This window comes from Microcaecilia unicolor, chromosome 14 (assembly GCF_901765095.1).
Source record: "Microcaecilia unicolor chromosome 14, aMicUni1.1, whole genome shotgun sequence".
NCBI classification, from domain to species: domain Eukaryota; kingdom Metazoa; phylum Chordata; class Amphibia; order Gymnophiona; family Siphonopidae; genus Microcaecilia; species Microcaecilia unicolor.
In genome coordinates, this window is record NC_044044.1 from 7,121,326 (window position 1) to 7,136,798 (window position 15,473).

At 40.5% G+C, this 15,473-nt stretch overlaps 1 protein-coding gene and 1 long non-coding RNA gene across 2 annotated transcripts in view; both read left to right on the forward strand.

The window, feature by feature from the left end:
- Positions 1-15,473, forward strand: part of LOC115457560 (killer cell lectin-like receptor subfamily B member 1B allele B) — a 567,620-nt gene that overhangs the window by 414,192 nt on the left and 137,955 nt on the right. The window lies entirely within an intron of this gene.
- Positions 728-2,680, forward strand: LOC115457573. Its single transcript, XR_003939976.1, has 3 exons — positions 728-805; positions 1,610-1,719; positions 2,598-2,680. It is a non-coding gene; the product is annotated as an uncharacterized LOC115457573 (long non-coding RNA).

Consider the following 15,473-nt stretch of genomic DNA (forward strand, 5'->3'; position numbering starts at 1 on the left):
CTCAGACACCATAGAGAGAGGGGGGGGGGGGGGCGCCTGACACCAGGCAGAGGGAGGGGGGCCTGACACCAGAGATGGGGGGGGGAGGTATCTCTGTCTCACACACACACTCTCTCTCTCTCTCACTGTCAATGTCTTTCTCTCTCTCACTCTCACACACTGTCTCTCATACACTCTCTGTCTCACACTGTATCACATTCACTATCACACAGTCACTCACACACTCTCTTGGTCTCATACACTCAGTCTCACAGAGCGTCTGTGTCTCACACATACTCTCTCTCTCGCACACACTGTATCTGTGTAAAACACACTCTCTCTCTCACACTGTGTCTCACATACACACTTGCACACACTCTCATTCTCACACACACACACTCTCTCTCACAGACACACTCGCACCCAGACTCACTCACTCTCACACACTCACTCTCTCTCTCACACACAGTCACTCTCACATACACTCTCTCAAACATACACACTCCAAGGAAAACCTTGCTAGCGCCCGTTTCATTTGTGTCAGAAACGGGTCTTTTTTACTAGTGTAAATATAATTTGTAAAATTTTCTAACAGATTGTATTTCTTATGTAAACTATTTATTAACTCCTAGACCCTTCCATCACCTCCCCACTTTCTGTTCCTCCTGGAGAAGGATCTTGGGCTGAGCGTTGCCCCTCAGACTGGTTCTTGCACAGGGGAAAGTGTTATTACTTCTCTAAAGAGGAAAGGAGATGGAACAGCAGCCTTGAGGACTGTAAACGGAGGGGATCTGAGCTCCTAGTGATACAGGACCAGGAGGAGAGGGTGAGTTCTCATATCTACCACATCAACAGTGTCACAGAGTGTCACACTGAATCTCACATAGTCCTCAGGAAGTAAAGGATAAACATGAAAAAGGAAAGAGTGGTCAGGTTTAGAGAAACGTGAGAAAAGTAAGGGAAAGGATGGTTAGCAATGGACAGAGTCAGACACTGAAGATGGTACATAGATTCAAGGATTTATCTAATGCATATCTAAGTGATCTCTTAAGTAAGAAATGAACAAGTCTGAGGAGGGTCTCATGGGAGTTGAGACTTGAAAATGGATATGCATTAAATATTTTTATTTATTTAGCATTTGACTGCATCTGCAACTTTTCCTTAAATTAGTTTCTCTTATTTCTATCTAACTCCTGTGACTCTTATCTGTCTCTATTCTCCACCTCCACTTACACCCCTCTGCTGTCTATTAAAATGTTTTTAATGTGTATTGTAGACATTGTCAGTAGCAGACTATGCTATAATGTGTGTAGTTATTTGAATACTGCTGTGACTGTTTATGGCCTATGTTTGATTTATACTTTCTACACACTGTCCTGGGTGAATTCAAACGATGGTGAATAAATTCTAATTAAAAAGAAAACGCTACTGCTCACATGAGGTTGTACATCCAAGGGACGGAAGATGCCAAGGATATTTTGTGTTTACCAAATACTTGTTAACATTAAGCTGGGTACAGAACATAACGTTCCTTGGGTGCTGGTGGGCATTGAACTGTCTCTATTCTGCCTTTTTCTTGTTTGGGGTTTCTTGTACTGAGATGTACAGTGTCTTCTCCCTATTTGCACAGGGTTTCATACAGAGTAAGACACGTGACATACCTCATTGGATTGGACTTCACATCCCATCACCGAGGAACAACTGGACTTGGGTGGACGGCTCCCCATTCAATGGAAAACTGTAAGGTCTCCCTGGGATGTTTTTCTCTCCCATCACTTTTCTTCTGATTTTTCTTTATAGTTTATAAAACCCCAAAGGGCTGATTAGCTACTCAGATCATGCAATTTACCAACACATCCCTAATCTGCCAATCTCTTATCGCATCATAAAATGGGACAGCAAATGCTTCCATGGCTCCACCTTCATCTTTGGGCTAGCTCAGGGTTTCGTGTGGCATTGGGGACAGGGGGTCCTAGGGAACTTGCCCAGGTTGTACCCTCTAATGCTGGCCCTGGCCTTATACTCATAAAAGAGAAGGTGAACCCTTCCCAACTCTGCCTCCCCCCCATAACAGGAACCTCAGAGCTAGAAATACTGAGCACTGTTACAATGGACAATGTTCCTGAACCATCTGGATGCAGGATAATAAAAATGAATCTGTCTATCTTGCACCTGTACTGAAAATATGAAAGAAAGTTTGAAAATTAAATATAGCTGTGTGCTTTACACCGCCTTGGGTGAGTCTCTTCATAAAGGTGGTTAATAAATCCCAATAAATAAATAAATACATACAGTATTTAGTGTAAAATGTTCCTGCAGGTCGCATGTCGCAGTGAGTGATGAATCTCTCCTGCCTGGACCTATTCTTTGTACCTTTTGAATAGGACACTTGAATTCATTATGATATGAATTTCTAATCCCGTGTCCCTGACATTTTTTATCCATTGCTCATCAGTTTGCCCCCTGCTCCTACTTCCTCCTCATCAGTGTGTTTCCTCTCAATTCTCACCTAATTTTGACTCCCCTCAAGGGTTGCCCATTTTTGACCTCCTGCTGCTTTCAGTGTTCTGAGTCCATAATAAATCCAAGCTCTTCTACCTTCCTGTTTCCTGTTTCAGGTTCTCTGTATCAGGACCCATAGAAGACGACCAGTGTGTGTCAGTAAATAATCATCACTATGATTCTGACTCCTGCACCAATGCTGCTCGCTGGATTTGCCAGAAAGAAGCTGGGAAGGCGTAAAGAGCTCCAGTACTGTCTGTGGCTTCTGAAAGCAGGTGATAGGGAAAGACAGAAATCAGTTATATCACAGAGACCATGAAACCTGGACATTAATAACAGAGAAAGATTCAGAAGTTACCAAAAAAACTCCCACATTGCTCGTTCTGGGTCAGAGCGGCGACGAACCTCCAGACACATTCAACTGATTCACGAGTTTCCAACTGCAGTGCCACCGAGGTTGAGGTGGGAACTTCAGTCATCACCAAAGTACCTCGTAACCCTGACACACCAAAAAGAATACTTTGATTAGGAACATAAAACATACAGAACTTCCACTTTCCCCAATGCCTGGTCTGCAGTGGAACTGTAGCAGATCATGGTACCCACTAGGCCATGTTTTGGCCAAGTCCTAACACTGGCCCAACATACAGAAGCTGTTAACTTATACAACAGCTAACATGAGCCGTCACATCTCCCTCTCTTTAACTATGATCTCTCAAGGAACTGGAAGGTGTACCTGTGTATAATACATTACTTTTTTTGTTGCTGTGGTGATACAATAAAGAATGTGATTGAGACTGTGTGAATAACCTGACTGGGCAGTAGAAAGGTCACTCATGCATGGCAGTGTGCAATAGCATTACTAAGCCACTGGGGCAGCCAATTAAAGGGAGAAGTTATCAAGCCGCATTTGCCCCTTAATGTGATTTACAGGCCCTAATGCAGTTTTCCAAAATTAGCACGGCAATAATTAAGTTGCCACAGGTTACATAGTAATGAGATGCAAATATCCTAATGCAAGTTGCGGTGAAACACTGCAAGTCATGATGGGCCAAAAAAACACAGTACAAAAAGCTAGGGTTAGTTCACCACCTGGGAGCATCGGGCTGCAAAGCCACAGCCCAATGCTCCCAAGCCAGCAGAGCAGGTTCCCCTGGCTTAAGACCCCCCTCACCTGAAGCCCCACCCCCTACATATTCCGATACCCCTAAAGGTACTGTTATGTCATTGGTGGTCCAGGGGTTTCCTCAGGCAGTCACTCCTGCCCAGTCTGGTGCCTTATGCAAAATGGTGCCCCTAGTGGTAGTTTCTGTATAAAGAAATTTGTTTCCTAGCGGTACTTGCATGAGACTATTGCTAGAAACCAGATTAGGCAGGAGTGACAGGGCCTTGTTCTTGGTTCCTTTCTTTGGTTCCATGTCCACTTCCCCAGAGTCTGTGGGGTTGTAGCACAGTAAGAATTCTGACCACCATTTATAGAATTCCCCCCCCCCCCCCAAATCTGGATAAAGTTAGGACAGCAAATAGGCTGCCCTACCCCTTATTCATTCAGCTATTGGGCTGAATATTACCAATTTGTTTTGAATTTAGTTTGAGAAAAGTGCCCTATAGCATCACCTCAGCAAAATCCTATCACGGTGCATTATTTCATGGCTGACACAGCTCACTCCATCAGGGTGTCTATCTGCACCTTGTTCATGTTCACCTCTATCCCTGCTGAGAACATCAACTCCTCGTTCAGCGTGAATTGGCCTCAAAACATCTAGATCTTCAGAGAATAAATTACCTTCGACATCCAGTGAGCATGTGCATGGCCCCAGGTGCATGAATTGGACTCCTCTTGCTGAGACAGCTCCAAAGAAGACAACAACCAGTTCCAAGAATTCGCTGTAGTCACATCTTGACTGGCTCTTTTCCAGATGTCTAATTGTGAACTTAATGGTGCTTTCACTAATGTCTTGCACTAACCCAGATATAGTCTCATTCACGTTTGTTTCAACCTTCTCTTCATCAACAAACAGCCAATATTTTTGAAAGTGCTGGAAGAGGGGGAACCTGTGGAGATTATATGACTCCCAAAAAAAGACTTGAAACACTGCACCAGTGACCAGGTCCATGATGTGATGACTCCATGCTAATATCATGTTGTTGAGCTACAAGTAAATGTTCACCAATTTTTGTTTTGCCTGAAATGTTTCTTCATATATAGAAATAAAATTATGAGGTAAAGACATCTTTACAAACTTCAAAAATATTTTATTTACAACCTTTTTGTGTATTCAGTAAAGCACTAAACTTGGCCTATTGAAATACATGGCGAGAGAGAGCGAGAGACTGAGACTTGTTAATAATGGGGTCCCTTGTACCATCCTAGCATTATCACTGTCTTTCCACTCTCACTCCAGTGTCCCAAATATCCACTACTCAGTATTGTGGAGTGTTGAAAGACTAGTGGTGTTTAATATTTTTACCACCTCTCTAAACTATAATATATAACGTAACAGCTTTAGAGAGATAAAATACAAGGCTATACATATGAGAAAGCAGTGTTACAAATTTTACCAAGAGAATTTACAACTGCTAGTTTCTCACGTGGAGAGCAGTGGACACAAACATGTGGTCTGCCACTTCCTCTCCAACATATGCACTGGTTCAATTGTTTATATACCTTTTGTGTTAAGGGAAAAATATATTGTGAGAAGTGCTGAAGCCTTGCTTAAAGTTGCTAAATCACATTCTTCTGTCCATCCATAATTGCACCTTTCCCACGCCAGCTTGCACGTAGGAATGTCTTATCAGATCAGGGGTCTCTGGTCCACATACTTCTCAGCCTTTTTGCCCTGTTTCAAAGTGCCCTTTCGCTCTGCTTCAGAGTGCTCATTATTTACATCTCCCCTCTTGAAGGCCTTAGAAAGTAAGGGCTTCACTTATTTTGAACCTTCGTATTGGTTCTGTTAGTGCCCCGGCCACAGGCTATGTCCTATCTTCCCCGTCATTACCATATGACGTCATGAGCACTAATGGATGATCTCTCAATTTTCCGTTTAAGGGATAGCCCGGTTATCTGTGTAAGCCCAATGCTATGGGAGAATTTTTATTCTAGGAGGAAAAAGCATGTGTTCTATCATGCTTGAAACAAACATATTAATAGATCCTATAACAGGACCTGTTCACCAAATACCACGTGCAAGTCAAAAGGGGTTGTCTATTGTCTGATCTGTGTAATAAACTGTACATTGGTCAGACCTCGCGTCAACTGTATGTGAGGTTAATAGAACATAAAAGTGTGATCACCACTAAGAAAACAACCTCACCCTTGGCAGTTCATTGCACGGAACTGTCACATTGTTTTACCTCACTGAAATGTGTAGTGTTACAACAAATTGAAACAGCTGAGAGTGTTGACGATCACCACCGGCTTCTGCTAAGAAAAGAACAACAATGGATCTTTCGGCTTGATACAGTATCCCTGAAGGGGCTTAATGGAAAAATAGAATGGGCACACTTCTTTTGATCGCCCCGAAGCACCATTTATTCAAAGCTCCAGATAGGTTTAGACCACTAGGGTTCTGATTGGGTGATTATCTGAGCGTCTGACATCATAGAAAGCATAAAATCTGCCATGTTTGATTACACTACCATCTTTCGTGATCCGTCGATGCATTGAACGGAATGTAAGCTACATGCATAGTAGGCTGTCTTTTTAGTATATCTTTCAGCTGATCATGAATGTTTTTGTTTTTCGGCAGAACAAATGAGCAGTGGTTCTGATGCTGCAGTGGCGTAAACGGAGGCCACCGTTAACCACAGTCTGATACACACTGAGGAACACTGACAGAAGACCCGTGTCTCAAGCTAAGTACTTCTTTGAAAGTTACTTGAGTGTAATAGCATTGGGTCCGTGTTGTTCATTACTAAAAGACAAGCAACTGACACCAGGAGGTTTTTTTGCCAGTGATGAAGCAGCCCTAGCCCTTCTTCCGCTTTGACAGTGGAAAAGGTGCTTCTTGAGGCTTTTTCCTCCTAGAATAAAAATTCTCCCATAGCATTGGGCTTACACAGATAACCTATCTCTTTCATTTATACTAAGAAGTTATTTTCAGCAGAGACTTGTTCCCTGATACATTATTAGTTCATCTCTAACTTACAATACCTTAAAATGATCCTAGAGGAAGATAATAATGCAAAACCAAGAGTATCACAAAGAAATTAGACATTAACTTCAACATTTTCAGCGTACTCTTTCATACAGTACATATGCATATTCTATAGGTTCTCTTTTACCTAAAGCAGTTTCAATTAACATACAGGGTGTTTATACAGCAGCTAAGAAGTAACATAGTAGATGACGGCAGAAAAAGACCTGCATGGTCCATCTAGTCTGCCCAAGATAAACTCATATGTGTATACCTTACCTTGATTTGCACCCGTCTCTCCCAGGGCACAGACCGTATAAGTCTGCCCAGCAGTATTTCCTGCCTCCCAATCACCAGTCCCGCCTTCCATCACCAGCTCTAGCACAGACCGTATAAGTCTGCCCTCCCCTATCCTCGCCTCCCAACCACCAACCCCTCTTCCCCCCACCTGCAAATACAGCAATGATTATCAATGTGGTGAACCCAGATAATATAAAGGTCTTCCATAGCATGGTGAACATTGTATAAGCAATTAACATTAGTAGTGCATGAAACAACTTGTGATGCAAGGAGATAATTCAGTAAGAAAACTCCTTAATGTGTGGTTTTATATTTATTGATTGATTTTAAATCAAATTAACAAGAATACACTTGTCAATGGAAATACAGCGAGGTATATAATTTTACAAGAAAATTAAAGAACATTTTTGAGAATATTAAAGTAAATAAAATATTATTTCACTTTGAATCATTTGTTCCGCTTTCTTAGACCACAATCTGTGGGGGGCGATTACAAAACATAATTATTAATTAAAGCAATGCTACGTGTTCCTCCCTTCAAATTTGAAAAGATGTTATTTCAGTTGTTTTAAATCCAGAAATGATTTCAGCTGATCATTATCCAAAAATTGTTCCAGTATAGGAGATATGTTATTCAAATCAATATTTGCATTTTCTGCACCTCCCATTTCTCCTTCTCCCCCCTTGGGACTTTTATATTTAAATCTCTTTATTAATTTCATATTTAAACAAAGATACTTCTCTTTGAATTGATACATCCATTTCAAACATCGAAGTGAAACACATAGAAAATCATTATTACAATAATATTAACCTTGAGAAATGGAATTATAGTCCACTAATAAGGATGGAAGATTCAAGATGGTTTATAGGCCAAAGGAAGTTAGCAAAACAATAAGTAGATTAAAGAAGTACTAGCAGCAGTTCCTAAATATTCTCGGGATTCAACGTTTGGATTGAAGCCTGGTTCTTCTTCTTATCAAGGAAGGACCGTAATTGTTCAGGTTCAAAGAATATATATTTTTCCTCCTTGAATATCAACATACATTTACACAGAAATCGTAGCTGGAAAACCGCCCCAGTAGCAAGAGATTCCTGTTTCATGTCCAGGAATTTCTTTCGTCTCTGTTGCGTCCATCTTGCAATATCTGGGAATATAGAGACCTTGCTTCCTTTAAAATCCAGATGAATGTTTTTAAAGTAAAGTCTCATTAAAGATTCTTTATCTTGTAGGAAAACAAATGTTACTATCAAGGTTGCTCTAGTCTCTGTATTATCCATTGATTGCTCCAATAGATTAGTTAAATCCAGCTTCTCAGGTGAATTAACTTTAGAAATATCCTGTTGTGGGGAAGTTTTTATTTCCAGGTAATGAATTTTTTGTAGTGGGGGTAAAGATTGCTCTGGGTATTTGAATACCTCTTTCAAGAATTTTGCAAACATATCCTTGGGAGTGACAAATTTAGACTTCGGAAAATTTAGCAGTCTTACATTCAGGTTTCTTGATTGATTTTCAAGGTTCTCTAGTTTCCTATGGATTAATATTCGATCCCCTGAGGTTAAGGCTTGATGTTGAGAAATTTTTCCTATTTGTCCTTCCAAGTCAGTTTGCTTTCTCAACAGCCCTTCAGTTTGAGTTTTTAAAGAATTTATCTGCGTTGCATTATTCAGGGAGACTGTAATAAATGAGGTACAGACCTTGTGAAGAGATTCCAGAGCCGTCCATATCGTCTCCAGTGAAACCTCTTGGGGTTTAACCAGGGGCTACATCGCCAAAGCACAAGAAGTAATTTCTTCTTGTGTAGTTGTTAAAGGCGGTTCCTCCACGGTTTCCCCCTCTGTAGTTCCGGGCATTCGCTGGGTTCCCTGAGCCAGCCCAAAGAGTGTGTCAGGCGTCGCAATTACCCCGGGAGCGCACCACTCCTTCAGCTCCGCTCTACATTCGGCGGTCGGAACAGCGCTTCCGGGTGCATGCGGAGGCATCGGGGTCAACGGTCCCAGCGGGCTGAGCGAAAGATCACTCTCCTGAGCAGGGCTCTTCCTTTCCCCGCTAATAGAAACATCCGCGGTTGGAGTGGAAACCAAAAATGCTGATAAAGACTGCTGCCCAGGCAAGGAAGGGATCTGCTTCGGGAGGGGTGGTCCCCTCGGCTTCCCTTCTAAATAGTTCCAGTGGAGTAGTCCCCAGGAGTTTAGGGAAATTCAAAAGGCGCTGTGATGGAAAATATTAAAAATTGCTTTTCAGTCTTGCTTTAATTGATAATATTTTTTTTTTAATCCCCTGTCTTTGACCCAAAAGTGACTTTCCTGGTATATCTCAAAGAACAATGTATCGTAATTACTCCAATTAGACTACTACTCTTTTTCAAAATATTCATATATAACAATTCTTTATTATTACTCACAATCCATCTCTTATTCTAAAATACTCAAACATTCATACAAATTACCCAATACCCCAGAACAGATCAAGACGGAAAATCTCATGACAAATTCACTTATCTTAATGTCCACACTGTGAAATATACATCATGATGAAACATGCTTATCTCCACTGTCCATTCCGTGTGTCTTGTAAAGTCACGAGCAAACAACTTTTCCTTTACCAGTTCAACCTCAGTCCTGTGATGAAATTCAAACTCATTCCAATGATGAAATAAGGCGCACTCGTTGTCAACACCTTTTCTTTATTAACGGGTAAACAAACCTGAATTCTACGAGAGAGAAAATTCCAGTCTCTTTCCACCTCGGGTTTTGGATAACCCTCATTTTTTTTACAAACACAAATCCGGTCTCAACACTGGCCGTGTTTCAATCATCTTCTTCAGGAGACCTGCTTCAATAGCCTCATATCCTAGTTTGGTACACCAAGAGAGCACTCTATGGCTGATGTAACCAATCACGCTGAAGATGTTTGTAAAAAAAAGGAAAGTCACTTTTGGGTCAAAGACAGGGGCTTTTAAAAAATGTATTATCAATTAAAGCAAGACTGAAAAGCAATTTTTAATATTTTCCATCACAGCGCCTTTTGAATTTCCCTAAACTCCTGGGGACTACTCCACTGGAACTATTTAGAAGATACTTAATTGAAATTTTAGAAATACTTCTTGAAGCTATTCCTCCATTAAACAAGATATATTACTTAACTAAAAGTCCCAAGGGGGGAGAAGGAGAAATGGGAGGTGCAAATATTGACTTGAATAACATATCTGCTATATTGGAACAATCTTTGGATAATGTAACAGAGAGGATTACACTTATTGTTTCCTTTGTTTTCGAACAAGACCTCAACTCTGTTATAAGACTTTAAAAATGTTAACACTCATTTTGGATGTGGAAAAGTGTGGCTATATCCTGATGTAACAAAATTGACTCAACAGTTCTTGTTTTTTAAGTCTTCAAATTTACGATAAAGAGCATTTACTTCACCTGATGATTTCTGCAAGGTTGAGTCCATTTTATTCAGCATCAGCCAAATCTCCAGATTAACCTCCGAAGTTTTCTCTGAGGTTTCAAGAGACTCCTGGGCCTCAGATCTCAGTGTCTTCTGCAGCAGCTCTAGTCCCTCGCTGGGTAGCCCCTCCACCACACTTCTGGTGGCGTACTGGGTCCCCTCTAGGGCAGCTGTCGATGCTGGACATGGAGGAAACAACGATGATGATGGTGGAGAGAGGGATGTTTCATTTCCCGGTAGGGGTTCTGCTTCGGGCATGCTTACTATGGGATACGCTCCCCTCACTATTTGGGAGGTCCCGGCGAAGAAGCGCTCCAAACTTGGCTGGATCGGGGAAGAGGTTGAGGCAGGCGGGGGCACTAATCTCACCGTTCCTTTACGCTTAATATAAGGCACAGTTTGAAGGAAATAAAACTTTTTTCTTCCAGCCTAGCAGGAGTGTTTCATAATCCGTTCGGTCACACCGCCATCTTGACACACATCCCTGGGGACGTCTTAATGTGTGGTTTTAAAATGTAAGCAGTTAGAAATCAGGTAATTCAAAATCACTTAAGATTTTGTTGATCTGACAAGCAGACAATCTTGGCATCAGAGAAATGTATAAGTCAGTGTAGGTTCTTGTATTAATGAAGCAGCAGTCTGTATACGGTTGGAAGGTTCACACAGGCAGGCAAGGGTTCACATGGAAGGCATCATTTTGCATCTAGGAGACTTCCACTTAGAGGGCCTCATGGTTTCCACATAAGTTAAATAGTCCACATAATAATTGTCCAATTCATCATAACATGTCATTAACTTTAGGGTGTTCTCAGATTTCATTCTTTGAACGGTTCAAGGTATATGTAAAAAATATAATAAAAATCTTATTATGTGAACAGAAGCATTATCAAACATGAAACAATCAGTTACTTTAGCAATATTAAAACTAATTGTGTTAACATATGAGTTTATACCTAGTAAGCAGAAAGGATTTAGAGTCAGAAGAAGAGAACCAAAGAAAGAAATCATCATAACTCAAAATGTAACTTAATTAATTAAAGATTATACAAAAAAAGAGTAATATTACATCAAGTCAAACCAACAGTTTAAATGCTGGAGTTTAACAATTCACCCAATAAATGGAGTAGGTCTTTAAAGCACACAAATGAATCCAACTAAAAGTCTCCTTCCAGCAATGCAGCTGTAGGTGTCACTATTTGGAAACATGACAGTCCCGTATAGATTGGGTCTTGCCACATTTTATGGGTGAAATTCTTCTTTTATACCAACTGGTCAGGCTGATATTTGTAAACAGGATGACATGATGCTTCTGAAGTAAATAAGGGGACTTTGAATGAAAACAATAAAACAATTAAACAGAGCAAGTACTTAATATCTGTCCAGTTCCTTAACAAAAATGCCATTAGCTCAATGCTGTTTTCAGGTTTTATACTTTATGCAATTCTGGTTATGGTTAAGTTAGAATAAAATCAATTGCTATTCTGGTCTTATCATAATTCATATATCCCTGTTGAAAGACTTCCATATATATATATTCACGTTTCTCATTCTTTCTAGCTAACTTGCAATATCTTTTCTATACATGCTGTTATACCATCATGCCCTTCTTCCAACTTGACTATATTTAGTGCATTACAAATAGACCTTCTCATTTATTTAAAACATTTCTGTAACTACCTACATAAAATTTTCCAAAACTGATTTAGAAATTGCTTCCAACTTCTTCACAAGGTTCTCCATTCAATTCAAAACATAATTTTAAATCTTTATCATACGGCTATTACAAGCAAGCTACTTAAAAGCATTAGATAGGCAAATTTCATTTATGGAAAAACAAATTAGGGAAAAATAAAAATACAGGAAAAAGAGGAAAATAGTTTAACATAACAGCTGTTTATATGTTATTTTAAAGCATCCCTCTTGTTTCTGAAATAATATGGTGAAAGAGAAAGTAATTTAAACCAGTTTTCTGGGGCAATACAAAACATTTTCTTTCAAGGCACACAAAATAACTCAACTTCTTCTTAATCTAAACGTTATCTAAATGTATTTTTCCTGTGAGGCAGTTTCTCTAGAATCTCAGCTATCTGAGGTAAAGTAACACAGATGTTAATGTGTTTTAGTTCATTAAGTACAACAGGATACAAATGCTACCTTGCATTATTAGCAAAACAAAAGTTTCTGCAGGATTGTTGTAAATCCTGTGTTGATGAATCTCACTTGCAAAAATACAGCTGATCGCTCAGGGATATAAGAATGTAAACATATGGGAACAATAAAGCATGTAGAGATAACAGAAAAATACTGTGTGAAAACATCACACGTTAGCTGTAACTAATACATTTGCTACCATCCCCCTCTTCTGGCTGGCATTTTCCTGGGAAAAGGCAAGACAGATAGATAAAAGGTTGCAAATTAGAGCACGCTATTGAAATGCAGTACTAGGCATATGCAGAAGAAAGTACCAAAACAGTGTCCTAGGGCTATTCCAGACGGAAGGAAAAAAAAAAAAAGGTACAATAGTACTGTTTAAATGCTCCACTGAGATTCTGTATCTCTGCAGCTGATCAGAAATCTTGGTGGAGTGCATGGAAATAATTAAAAAGAAAATATGTCCTTATATTCCACTGGTCTAGCTAGATCATTTTTTTCACATGTACATTTTTCATAAAACGCAGGAGAAAATACCATAAATTTCCTAATAGCTTAAACATCCTGAAAGTAAAACTGTAGACTTCTTTGCAAGCCTAGCAGGGAAACAAAATCAAAATTTCTATCTACAAATCATATACACAAAATAAAACCTTGAAACAGAATTATATACAAAAGAAAACATTGATGACATTTAAGCCAAATAAATAAATAAAACCTTACAACGAAACGGGTCTGTGACTCGGTGTGGTTTTTTTCTTTGATGAGGCAAAAATGCACTGAGCTGAGCATAAAAGAGACTCTGCAAACATAGACTTGTCCAGTCCCTATTTGCACATCTCAGCAGCTTAAGTTCCCAAAGCTTGTGAAAAATAACCCAGTTCCAAATTATATACACACACCCCAACCCCTGGTACCTCTTGAAGGGGCAACAGCGATGTCCAAAAGCTTTTGCCTCAGGCACCATCATTTTCAAAATGGTGGGGTCAGGTCATGCCATGGCAAACCCGGCCCCACCCAGTGCATCCCAGAATGCACCAGGCAGGGCAAGGACCCACCATTTTGAACACGATGGCACTTGAGGCAAGAACGAGTGGGCATCACTCTTACCCCATCAAGAGGTACCAGGCTGGAGGGTTGGATGGGTGTGTGTGGGGGCTGCCACTAAGACACCAGGAAAACAGTTTGGCTGGGAGGGAAGGGGGGCTGGTCATGTTGGTAGGAGGTATGCCACAGGACATTTTTTTTTAATATCGGGGCAAAGGGAATGGGGTCAGGACGGGACAGGCAAAATGCCACAGCATGCCTGTCTTTTTTTTTATGTCACCTTTCCTGTCAGTGCCTGAGCCAGTCACTGCTCAAGCACTGACAAGAACAGTGAGATTTATCAATGAGCTGCCCATTACGGCCACGATTTTAATGCAGCAGTAATTTGCATGTTCATTGATTATTGCATGCCTGGGCTTGCTGCATCTGATGCGATCCTGTCTTCAGTTCAGGACATTACATTTATGCAGCTATGTCTTAATTTTCGCTAAGAAAAGTCAGAACTGCATCTCCCTGCATGAATTGACCAAGACTGGATCATTTCTGGTGAGGAAGTAATCCTTGGTAATGGCTTTAAAACCTAGAATTTTGGCTCCAAGTGCCAGCATTGTGCTACATTTTCCTTGTAATTGATTGACTGTGTTTGGGGTAATCATTATCTGGGGTTTCTTACACCAGGCAGTTACAAGAATGTATGAAAGCAAAGGAGGAGTTAAACCATCCCTAGGCTAATAAACCAGGACCTTTATTACTGTTTGGGCTGACTGAGGTAACATTCTTTAGGTAATGCCCTTCTAGACTGTTTATATCTTTATAATATGTTTTTGAAGACTGTATAGATGCACTGTGAAATTCATGGCTTATGTTTGTATGGTTGGTGTATCTATCGCTCTGGGTTTCCTTCTTTCTAGACAAATGTGTAAAGTAATATTTCCTTGACTAATTTATCCTTTTTCTTTATTTCTAATTTTTCTGATGTTAATATTATTGGGTGATATTAACACTGTCAAATTATTAAAAAACCTCGGTGAAGAAACACAATGCAGTCTTCTGCTTGCATACACACATTTCGTCCTTTTGGGTCTCATCAGTGCAGCGTAGCCCTGGGGTTGGAGTGTTTTTGCCTGTCGCCCTGTACCTTGTGAAGAAAAGCAGGTTACATAAGTACATAAGTAGTGCCATACTGGGAAAGACCAAAGGTCCATCTAGCCCAGCATCCTGTCACCGACAGTGGCCAATCCAGGTCAAGGGCACCTGGCACGCTCCCCAAACGTAAAAACATTCCAGACAAGTTATACCTAAAAATGCGGAATTTTTCCAAGTCCATTTAATAGCGGTCTATGGACTTGTCCTTTAGGAATCTATCTAACCCCTTTTTAAACTCCGTCAAGCTAACCGCCCGTACCACGTTCTCCGGCAACGAATTCCAGAGTCTAATTACACGTTGGGTGAAGAAAAATTTTCTCCGATTCGTTTTAAATTTACCACACTGTAGCTTCAACTCATGCCCTCTAGTCCTAGTATTTTTGGATAGCGTGAACAGTCGCTTCACATCCACCCGATCCATTCCACTCATTATTTTATACACTTTTATCATATCTCCCCTCAGCCGTCTCTTCTCCAAGCTAAAAAGCCCTAGCCTTCTCAGCCTCTCTTCATAGGAAAGTCGTCCCATCCCCACTATCATTTTCGTCGCCCTTCGCTGTACCTTTTCCAATTCTACTATATCTTTTTTGAGATACGGAGACCAGTACTGAACACAATACTCCAGGTGCGGTCGCACCATGGAGCGATACAACGGCATTATAACATCCGCACACCTGGACTCCATACCCTTCCTAATAACACCCAACATTCTATTCGCTTTCCTAGCCGCAGCAGCACACTGAGCAGAAGGTTTCAGC